This window comes from Solanum tuberosum, unplaced genomic scaffold (assembly GCF_000226075.1).
Source record: "Solanum tuberosum cultivar DM 1-3 516 R44 unplaced genomic scaffold, SolTub_3.0 scf00073, whole genome shotgun sequence".
Taxonomy (NCBI): domain Eukaryota; kingdom Viridiplantae; phylum Streptophyta; class Magnoliopsida; order Solanales; family Solanaceae; genus Solanum; species Solanum tuberosum.
In genome coordinates, this window is record NW_006239002.1 from 1,427,233 (window position 1) to 1,436,056 (window position 8,824).

Below are 8,824 nucleotides of genomic sequence, written 5' to 3' on the forward strand. Positions count from 1 at the left end.
TTAAATGGGCCCAAATGAGGTCAAACTTTTTGGCTAATAAAGTAGTAGGTAATTAATGGTGTTAAATTGTCCAATAATATAAATTTTAAAGGTACAACCATAAAAGAAGAATGTACAACACTATCAAGCACAACTTGTCATGTACTAAGTAGTAGATATTCTCACTTATTATATATAGTAAAACACTTGTCATGTGCTAAGTAGTAGATATTCCCACTTATTATATATAGTAATATAGATTTGTAATAAATTATATATTTCTTTTTTACAATAAAATAATTAGTTTAAATGAAAGAAAAAAATATAACTATAAAATATAAATAAAGGTCATAGAGAAATGTCACATATTATACAAGAAAATACAAAGAAATCATACCTTTGACATTTAATTTTGGATACATATCATGAAAAATCCCCTGAATACATATTTAGAAAATATATTTTTCATGTAATTAAGTACACATATTTATGCAATTTAAATATGGAACATCTCCATCTTACCTTTTTCTATAATATCATCTGTTTTTTTTAAAGGTTGTCCAAATTTGAAATCATAAAATCTCTACCCCTTAAAGGTTATCCAAATTCAAAATCGTAAATCTCTACTTATAGAACCTGGAAAAAAAACAAATTTATGTTAGTATATTTTTATAAAATCTTTACATTACAAATAAAAATACAAACAAATGAATATAAATAATAATTATTTAAAAAGCCATATGAAAGGAGTTACAGAAGAAAAAAAATATTTAAATGAGTAAAGAAAATGACTAAAAGAAGGGAGAGGAGGGAAGTAAAACAAAAATAAAGTAAAATGAAGCTTTCAGTGATAGTTTTTATGGACTTGAAATAGCATTAAAGTATAATTAAAAGGTAAGAAAATTAATTAGAATTTGACTTTTAATATGGCCACGTTTATAGACGTTTTAAAACGGCAGTATCATTTATCTTGTGCATTTAATTTTTATTTTTTTTAATTCTTTGTAATAAAAATGAAGAAAAAATGCTTAGAAAATCAACAAAATCTGTGAAAATATATAAATTCATTTCCTGATCAATGAGGCATGCCACATCAACGGACTTAGGTTCCTTCTTTATATATATATATATAGATAGATAGATTTGATTACATATTGCTTCTCTCGAGTTTGAATATAATAATTTTTTCTGACATACGTCGATCTAAAACAAAATATTTTTACATAATAAAATATTACTTATAAAATAATATTTACAATTTCTATAATGTTGATTCATTGAAATTGATAAAATCCTACTAATATATCAATAATGTCTCTACAACAATTTATAGCTTTAAGCCACAAATTTTATTTTACAACAATTTATAGCTTTAGGCCACAAATATTATTAAGACATCCTGAAGGCTGAAGGATAACTTAATCTTTTATATATATATATATACCTCTTATAATCGTTTAATATATCTAATTGACTCCACTTTTCAAGAATCATCTATTTTAGAACCTTTTCTTATTGAGATCTAGTTCAAATATAACTCATCCAAGACATTATACTCATGAATTGATAATTAATATAACCACATTTGATATATCAGTATTCAGTTCTCAAGGAATTTGGATACATGTTCTATTTGAGGTTGTAATTTCTACATTAGGTGCGAAGTCAGAAATTTTGTTAAGAGTGTTCAGATTTAATAAATACCTATGAAAAATAATTTTTGACTTATATATTTCATACAATTTTCTATATATATAATATAATTTTTCGACGAAGAGTGTTCAATTGATCATCCTTCACTGCATGTGGTTACGTCACTGCCTCTCCTGAATAGCTGAATACAATGGTTTAATTTCTAAAAATCCAACAAAAAACCATTAAAGAAGGGAATTGATCTTTACTTTCAAATGAAGAAAAGAATAAAGAAGTTTTATTTCTTTTCTCTTGTCTCTTTTTCTAAGCCCTTAATTACGTTTTTGCTAAAGTTGGTAGTGCAAGTAATTTTTTCTTCTAATATTCGTTATTTTGAAGAAACATTAAAGTTTAAATTAATAATTAAGAATTGATTTGATATGTACATTTCATAATGTGACAAATTGGGTATCAATTAGGATGAATTTGCGGAAACCAAGCGAAGCTTTTGCGAAGATACTTTAATTTTCTAATGAATCATAATTGAGTCACTTATTTTGCAGGAAATTACACTCAATGACTTTATAAAATGGGTGATTTTGAAACTTTAACTTCCGTTTATCTCACGGAAAAATCGTCAGCAAGGTCAAAAGTTCAAGATCCCGACTATTCTTCTAAATTAGTCCTTCTTTTGGGCTCAAGGCCCATTAACGTTTTCAAGTTGGATCTTCGAGAACCTCATCGTATTTCACATTAATTGCCTTTAGTTGACTATGTAGTATGTAGTATGTACTATTACGTTTGGTTAAAACAGTAGTACTATATTTTGGGACTATTCCAACAGGCAGCACATTCATATATACGAATCATTTCTTGCTAGAATATTGGACGTATAATCAACATTCATGAAGAATAGCTGATTGAAAATATTTTGACAAAATTTTTCATAGATCAATTTAGGTTAAGATATCAATCCAAAATTTGATGAATAGAAATGAATTGGGAGGATAAAAAATTGTAAGATTTTGTTTGGCAAAGGTAGGTAGTTGGATAAGGATGTTTGTGTGTCATATTCCTAGGCTAATGACGATTAATTTATTGTTGAGCAATCACCATCTCCTTAGCATATTGTGACTGCAACTGAGAAGTTGTAATAAGACTACTGCTTTGCCGTGTTGCATGACCAAAGAATAGTACGTTCACACATACTAACCAGGCTGTGGAGGAGTGGTTACTGGTAAGTAATCGTTTATCCTTAGATTAATAATTTTCAAGAGAATTGTTAAAGAAAATCACGATTAAATGATTTAAAACGAAAGTAGTACTGAATATTTCAAAGTCAATCATTTCCCTTTTGTATTATTTAATGCCTTTTGATTTTTGAGGTCAAGCTATGACTAATCAACGTCTTTGAGACATATACAATATTGGTTCATCTCATTTTCTCTTGAACTGGACCTTGGACTTACTAATCTGGTAGTTAGATTTATTAATTAATTACGTACCCTTACTTACGTAACATAAAATACTCTCTCCGTCCCATTTTATATGTCACCTTTTTACTTTGCACTTGCATTAAGAAATGATGTAATTTTATCCTTCTATCCTTATTTAATTTTTTTGGAACTCAAGTTTTCAATCAATGAATATAAATTAATTTATTTTGATTAAATACTTAATTTAACCAATGAACATGAATCATTTACTTAACTTTTCTAAGTTGGTCAAATGTATGTTTTCAATGCTAATAACTCACAAGTGTAAAAAAGGAACAATATGCTAATTTATGCATTTATTTTATGAAATGACAAGTATTATGGGCCAACTATTTATAAAAAGGGATGACATATAAAATGGGATGGAGGGAGTAACTCAATTCTACGTATTCATTTGATTCTTTAGGAAGAAAAGTTCAAATGTATTTCTTTAACTTTAGCTTTTGATTACGATTTAAAATTACACTTATGTTTTAGGTCCATTAAGAGTCCAAAGGCAAAAATGGAAGTTATCCTAGCAAGGAGAATAGTTATTATTAGCTCAAAAGTTAATGAGAGATACATGGATGAATTAAATCCTTTTCCCTTTTGAATTTTCTATTATTATATGTTCGTTTTTCTTAGAGTTCTAGGCTTCTAGCTAAGTTGTTGTCGGTAGAAAGTTATTAATCTAATAATTTCTTTATCTAATATAATTTTACTTGTCTATTATACTAAAAATAGATCTTCATTTTTACTTTTCAAATTCGAAAAATCAAGATAAAATATTTTATTTTATTTTATATCTATTTTACACTTATTATTCAGTACTATTACTATATATAGTTAATTTTAATTCATTTCTCAACATATAATAATTAGAGGTGATATAATTTATTTAACATACTTCTTTAGGGGAGTGCCAAGTCAAATATAAATAAATACACAGAATGAGTAGAAATCAATATTCATTCGCATTATAGGTATCTTGTTTTTCTTTCAACAATGAAATACATACCAATAGCCAATAGGTATCACCTAATAATTAGAAGATTTCATTTCACTCTTTTTGGATCTATACGCACGCGCACACATTATGATAACTTGTCTTTATTAATGCAATTGTGAAAATTTTCACTATAGCTAATTAATTAAGGTCCTAAAGGTGGTTTTCACGTGATATGAAAATTAATTCTAAAATGATTCAAATGTTTTAATTTTGTCAATCTAAACTCTTTATTTTGTTGCTTGATGAATATAGTTATCTGATATTGTTGTTGATAGGAAGTGATTAACAGAAATTTCATAAATCTAATCAAAGTCCGACACCGGGTTATATCTAACCATGAAAAGTTTGGATGTTTGAATAAATTTTACTCCTATAATATGGTGTTGTTAGTTGATACCAACAGGACAAGAGTGAGCATGCATCAACATGAAACAAATTGGTAGTGACAATTGATTAAGCCACTAATTAAGGAGTGGCTAGCTATGAAGGAGTAGTCAACTATGGTGTATTCCACTTGTATGTTAACAACTGATCTTTCCATGAATTATGAATTATAAGATATGATGGCTGCACAAGAAAAAAGAGAGCACCTACTTGATTTTTGGTTTGGTTTGGTTCCTTTTTAATAATGGGCATTTTAGTGGGGAACCTACTCATTCTGAAACAGACACACCACTATCATCAAATCCATACAACAACTTAATTCATATTTGTGAATTGTGATGTATGGTTTCCAATGTTTTATTTTTTCAATTTCTCTAATATTTTGGTCATCAATATATACTTGGAAGATTTCATGTCAATATAGAGAAGGAAAGAAAAATATAAAGGGAAAAAAAATCTTACATATATCATAAGTCATTTCAAACGTTGTTCTCTACCAGGATGTAATTTATGATATTTGATTACCATAAAACGAAGAAAATGACTTTTCTAATTACTCATCAATATATACACCTCTTATTGATATGACACGCCACATGCCTTTTAAGAAAATTTTAATTAGAGATGTATTTTAATAAATTTAATTTGACTACTATATATAATTATTTAATATTGAGTGTGGTATGGAAAAAGATACTATTTTTTTTCTTGATTTATTGAAATGAAAAAATAAAATGAAATATTTATTTTCATCTCGACATTATTTTATTAATCTTTTTCAAAAGTTTTCATCAAAACTCTCTAATTTACTAACATTATATTATTGGGACTTGGGAATAATATTTATTACCTTTTCTATTCATTTTTATTTGTCCAGTATTAATTTGACATTCTTCTTTTAAGATAAATAAATACAAAATGATAATATTAATATATTATTTTTTAAATATAATAAATTTAATATTTTTAGAAATGTGTTGAGAAATATCTATAATAATAATAATAAGAAGAAGAAGAAGAAGAAGAAGAAGAAGAATAGATTAAAAATTAAGTAATAAATCATCTTTTGACTTTTTGAACTGAACAAGCAAAAATAAATATTTATTTAACACAGTAAATAAGTAAAAATAAACGAGGCGGTAATGCACACTATTTGTTCGGAGAATATTTTTCACTTACCAATAAAATACTGAGAAACATTTCCAAGAATTTTTTTCACATAAACTGCTTTCTAGAAATATTTTTTTCTTGAAAAATGGACCAAACACACTGAATTTCTGCATCGAATAGTTATTTATATATGCTACAAATATATAGTGAACAGACACCTATTGGTAAGGCTGCTAAGATATACCATACGTTACAATTATTTTCTCTAATGCTCTATATTAGTAAAGTTATCTTTGTGGGGGTATGGGTTAGATCTCTCATCATTATAGTAATATATAGTCATGCTTATGATATGGGATGAAATTCCTTGCGTAACTTATCTACCAACCAGCAGTACTCTTTCGTTCTCAAATTATCTGTCATATTTCTTTCGTAGATAAAAAATTTAATTAATTTCATTCTTATTTATGTCTTGGAATATAGGAGTAATATCTCATCATTAAATATTTTATTTATTCAGATATTTATAGTCTTCAAAATTAATTACTATTAAAAAAATAAAATGAAAATGAAAATTAATTATTTTAAACTTTTAAAAAATAATTATTTTTAAAAATCACACAATTTGAGACAAAAAGAATATAATTCTCCTTTTTTTTAAAAATAAAATATATAGTTATAGTACTATTTCTGAAGATATATTCTGAGCAAAGAATATTTCTAAGGGGGCAGCTTTTACATGGTGAAAAAAGGCACAATGTGGATTTTTCCTGGTAAAAGGACTCACTAAATACTGTGTCAGTGTATAATTTATTGTATCATCACTCGTAATTATGGAAATCTATCTATGTAAGCATATCCTACATTTCCATTTAGTCCCAATCAAAACAAAAGACTTAAAAAACAAGTAAAACAAACATTTCTGTCTCTTAACTTAAAATTATGATCTTGTCAGAAGGAATATTTATACTACTATACATAATTTAGCTATAACTTAAATGTAGAACTAATAAATGAAGACGATATTGTAGCTATATATTCATGAATCATGTTTGCTTATGATTTTTATTCCAGGTCTAATTTCATGTGATAATTAATTCAAACTTAGTCAAACTTTTTTTATATATATCAATCATTTGTTCTAATAATATTTCATTATGACGATTTAATTTTTTTTTAAATCGATACTTTAGGATTGACCTAGACGTTTTTTTTTGGGGCACGTAATTATTGATGACACTTTTTTTTTTCTATTTTGTGGACGTCAGTATTAGTGACCACATACGCTTACAATACTTTCACCGTCCAAATGATAATGAAATAGCCTAGTCTTTCTTATGGGGACCATCCTAAGTTTTTAAGACTATCTAGCTAGTTTAAGAAAATATTATACGTGACTATCAGGAAATTCCAATAATTGACTGTTAAAATTACTAATTAATTATGTTTTGAAACAGGACACAACTTAATTTATTTAATTTGTAGTATTTTGTTTGTTTGCAAACTTCGGCGGGTTAGGTTCCTTTCTTAAGTTGCGGTGTTCCTCAAAATCTGCTTCTTTAATTAATCAACTAATAACAAATCAAAACGACAAGTATATATATATATATATATATATAACAAATAATCATATTGTGTAGTTTTTCCGCTCGCCCAATAATATTTTTAACAGAAATAAACAATAAGAAAATAAAAATACGAGCAACCTTAACTTGGTGGTAAGTGCTTATTGTTGTTTATTTTAAACCAAACAACCTAATCTTAATCATTAAAACTTACATTGAAAATATATGGTATAATGTAATTATGATCAAGTGATAAGCATGTTACGATAAAAACATGTCTGGTATTCATTATTTTAATGTAAATTAGACCAAACTGATGTTTTGTTTGACCATTAATATCAAAGATTTTCGCTTCTCCAACTTAATTAACTTGATTTTAAAAAAAAAATAATAATAATAATCCTTGAGGTTCACATATATGTTCCTTAGTATTCAATAATTACAATTTTTAGCATGTAACACGCAAAAATATTAAGGTAGAAGTAAGGTTTCGTATATATTCTTTTCAGATTTTATTTATGATATTTCACTAAATGTGTTTTTGTTGTAAACTTAATGTAGTAGTATCTTCATATTCAAGATCCGATTGATACGAATTGTTACAACCTGTTGCAATCACGATTGAAAAGAAATATATTTTTTTTCAAATTACATAGTAAGAGTTATGTGCATGTGTGGCTTGGCTGGCTCATGGCAACGTATCATTAGACATTAATTAACAAAGAAAACTGATTTTATTTATTGTTAATTGCTGTTAATTGTCAGGTTGTGAAGAGGATACGTAAAGTTGAATTTGGTATCATGTACAAGTAGTCAAAAAGATGATAATTTAAGGAATCCCAAAATATTTGGGCTCCATAAAATAATGTGATTTTTGTGAACTTCAAGTAATAGAGTAATAATAACACTAATATTTGCGTGTTCTTCTCGCAATATGAAGGTTCTCCCTCCATTAATTAATTCGTTCATTAATACCAATATGACTTAGGGTGAAATTCTTAAAATTTGAATCCTCAACATGAAACAAAAAAATCAATGACCAAATTCAGATTGTCGACAAACTCTAATATAGGGACTAAATATCGAGTGAAAATAGACTCTCTCTCCACATGCACATATTTATATATACATTTTTCTAACTTTTTCACCGTTACCAACATGATTTTAATATTATTTTTTTTGAGTTTTGATTAATTCAATTTACACTGAGAAGTAAAATATTTTCTGTTAAAAATGATTTATTCGAAGGGTTCAAATTATCTAAAAAATTTCTATATTAAAGGCAACTCTATAATAAATAATGCTATAATAATTTCGTTCATTTATACACAAATACAATAGATAATCAGAGAATATGTGTGCTCCAATTTATTTATTTTTTCATATAATGTTTGATATCCATATTGTATTTGTATCTTTTACAAATTACCACTTTGAGGTCATCTTAATTCTTGATCTATGTCCATGATATCCATATTTGGCAGAGGTAGTTTTTTTTTTTTTTTTTGACGATGAAACAAGATCTAAATTCATTCAAAAACAAAAGAAAAAAAAAGAGAGGAGAAAAACAGGCATTCTAGAAGTTAAACTATCACTATTATAATTTATTTATTTTAATAAGCTACTGACGCAGATCCAAACCAATCAAAAAACAATAAGTAACAACGATC